Genomic DNA, 3,817 nt, shown 5'->3' with positions numbered 1-3,817 from the left:
GGTCACTGGGGACATGTCCTTTGAGTGTGTCTGTTGCCTTGGCCTCTCTATTCTCTTTTTATTTCCTGTGCACTGTGATGTGATGTTTTGCTCCACCAAAATATTCTCATCATCATGTTCATCATTGTCTCAAGCCGAGAAGCAGCAGAACCAATCAACCATAGCTAGAAATCTCCAGAAAATGTGGGACACATAAATGTCTTTCCCTAACTTGTTTTCTAAGTTATTTTTTCACAGTGACTAAAGTCTAAGGGACTCCACTCTAGTGTCTATGGAGCCTTTATCAATAAACCCATACAGGAGACCCATGGCATGGACTCATTAATGTATGCAGCAGAAGTTCTGAGTTCTAAGTAGCTCCTCATATGGGAATGGACAATTGCCCAAAAGTTTAGAAATTAGAATCATTTACTTATAGAAACCCATTCCATTTGCTATTGAGATTCCCAGGCCAGCCCACACAAGCCCCTTGAACCTTAAATGTAGTTGTATACAGTACTAATTAGCACCTATTTAAGCCTGGTCCTAGGGGCAGGGGTAGGTGATGAGGAGAAGAATTTTGTGGAGAATTTTATTTCTTGATGGGATAGATGGGTGGGAAGTAGTAAAGAGAAAGCTCTAGGCAAAAATCTCAGTTAAGATATTTTTTTCTTGACAGTTCTTCTCTCCCTCTACCTCACCACACACTCTCACACTCTCCAATTTGGATCCAGCTACCTAACTTGCTTTGCTCTACAGAACAAAAACAAAAACAAAAACAACAATAAAACCTCAGGCACCACCAATATTAACCACCTGCCTCAACAACCAAAGGAAGCAATTTTAGTGAACTTTAGTGACAGTTGCTTTAACTGCCAGATACCTTTCGCTTATAAAGTCTTTAGTATTCTCTATTGCCCTCAAAATGAATTTTATAAGTACAAAATTACAGAGGGCTAAATGAAATGAAATCTTTTGGACAATGGAGGTAATAAAATGTATATGAGGGGTGAGATTTGGAAGGTTGGAAGAAGTATGCAGCACTTAGCTGGCTTTATGGGTCAATTCTAAGAACCTACAGTGCCACCTCCATCACTTGTAAAGAGTATTAATGTCCTTCCTACTTTCCTGGCTTATCCTTTCAATTGTGAGCCTACTAGTTCTCTAAAATGCCAATTTTGGGGGATTTGTTTATAATGGGAAATAACAGCTGCCATAGCAACAGAGATGCTGGTAGGAAGGATGAGTAGCGGCTCTCCATGGGTTCTGAGACCTATGGTCTGTTCACCAGTCCCTTAATACCTGGCTGGGTGTGTCCCTGTGCTTGTGCTAAGAAGAATCAATGGGAAAGGAATTAAAAACCCTGAGATTTCATCCATATAGTCCCTACATCAGGAGCTACACAAGGTAAAGAAAACACTGTATACAGGCTTTAGCCTGAATTGGGTACTGATGTCTCACACCTGTAATCCTAGCTACTCAGGAGGTTGAGATCTGAAAATCATGATTTGAAGCCAGCCAAAACAGAAAAGTCCTAGAGCCTCTTATCTCCAATTAATCCCTCAAAGCCCGGAAATAGGGGTGTGGTTCAAGAGGTAGAGGGTCAGCTATCAGTGGAAAAAGCCAAGTGAGAGCTGGATGCCAGAGGAGTACGACCACGACCACGGCATTTTGTTTCAAAATGGAATCCCAAAGCTATGAGGTAGGAAAACTTGATTAACCACATTTTCCCTCTAAAAAGTAACTTCCGAATTGTTGCTAATTTCAATCAAAACCTTGCAGTACAACATGGGTCATGGCTGTTTCCGATATTCCTTTACTTTCAGGCTGTAGTGTTGGGAGAGCTTCACTTCAAATGGTTCAGGCACTAGTTTTGGCTGTGGGATTTTAATGGTGAATAAGATAGATACAGTATCTACTTACACATGGGTGACAGTCTAAGGGAGAAAACATGCACCAAAAATGCAATTAAATATGATAGATAGTAGGTCATGGGGACTTATCCTCTGTAGAAGGTCAAGGAAAATGTTCCAGATGAAATGAAATTAAGGCAAAACTTAGAATTAAGAGTTGGAGATTCTGTATCATACTTTATTTGAACAGAGCCACTTTGCATTAGAAGAGTTGGAAAATAAAACCCTCTCACACTAAAGTGTTAATTCTTCAGGTGACTCCTGTTATAATGCAAGTTTCCCTAGTAGAGAAAACCTGAGTACTTATTATAAACCATCCCTATAAAGAAATTGTAATAAGGAAAATAAAAAACATTACCCTAAGGAGCTGGAACACAAGGTAGGAATATTTTCATGAGGAGGTTATTAGTTGGCTTTCCCACACTGTAACAAAATACCTGAGAGAAATCAACTTAAAGGATAAAAGGTTTATTCTGGCTCATGATTTCAGAGGTTTAGGTCTGTGGTTACTTAGCCCAATTTCTTTTATGCCTGTATTGAGGCAGAACAGGCCTGGTAAATGAATGGGTCAGAGGAAGTCTGTTCACTATGTACTAGTCAGAAACATAGATATAGCTCATTACTTTTATAGCAAAGCTCTTTGCCCCAAGCTCATTCATTGATGAAGCCAACATCTCAATCACCTCCCCAAAAAGCCTGAACACTGCTGCATTGAAACACAATCTTTAACATAGAAGTTTGCAGGGACATTTAATATGCCAACTATACAGCGGAGAAAGGTTCTGAATCTAAACAATTATCTGAAAAGTCAAGCTTAAAGATGGCAGTCTAGAAAGGACAGGAAACAATGTGGGGTAGGGTGGAGGCAGTGTTGCATTAAAGAGAGAAATATTTTAAAGAGAGAAATATTTTATTACTAATACTATTGGGAATAACCAGTATATGTTAATATTGTTGGGATAACTTCTAATTGGTTTTCAGGTTGCTTTTAAATGTATTAACAATGCACCCAGTTTTTGACTGCAGTTGTGGGAGCACCTCCACCCCCACCCATGACTACCACTAGGTGGCAGTCATACAGAAGTTGGAGAAAGGCACATTTTTCAACCCAGTGATTGGGGGCCTTTTGCTCTACAATTTTTAAGAAAATCATTGATCTCGAGTGTCTCTTGGGATATGGCCTCTTCTCAAGTAGCTCAAGTCATCACTGTACACTTGCCATGTGTGTTCGTGCTGGGGAAAGTAGCCACTTATGGCCCTGAGGTCAGGGCAGACAAAGAGAAGAACTGAGGCAATCAGGCAGCTGTCAGGCAACCAAACCTCTCCCCCCTACCTTTCTGCAAGGATTGGCCTATTGTTTCCTCAAATGTCCCTTGTGCTTCAGCTAGTGAAGACCCAGTCTGAGTGTGATTACTCTCCTGAATGTGAAACAAAACTATAATCACATAGGGTGGATTGGAAAGGGCCAGATATTAACCCCAAGACACAGTCAGGGGGATGCCTGGAGCAAGAGAACAGGCTTGGGAGGGCTAGGGATGGGGAAAGGGCTAGGTGGAAAGGAAAAGGTCAGTATGCATTTGAAACTGTGGCCTGTGAGAGTGCCCTGATGTTTCGGAATCTAAAGAAAAACTCCAAGAATATTGAGACAGTCTGCTAACTTTGAAGAGGAACCCCTCCAGAAAAGCACAGAGAATTCAGGTTGATTGAATGGCTTTGGATAGATAATGAGCCTCTGGGTTAAAGAGATGGGGAAAGTTCCCAAGTAAGTAAGTATAGGACAGGAAGGTTTTTTTGGGGGGGAGTGGGGGGGGGAAAGAAAGAAGGAATGACCTTCAAGGAAAGGAAGTCATTTTTTCTACATTGTCGTCTGCTAAAGTTTTGGGGTATACAATGTTTTGATCACATATTTAGATTTTTCATACTAG

This window comes from Megascapheus bottae, chromosome X (assembly GCF_031878675.1).
Source record: "Megascapheus bottae isolate mThoBot1 chromosome X, mThoBot2.hap1, whole genome shotgun sequence".
NCBI classification, from domain to species: domain Eukaryota; kingdom Metazoa; phylum Chordata; class Mammalia; order Rodentia; family Geomyidae; genus Megascapheus; species Megascapheus bottae.
Note: the sequence above shows the minus strand (reverse complement) of the source record.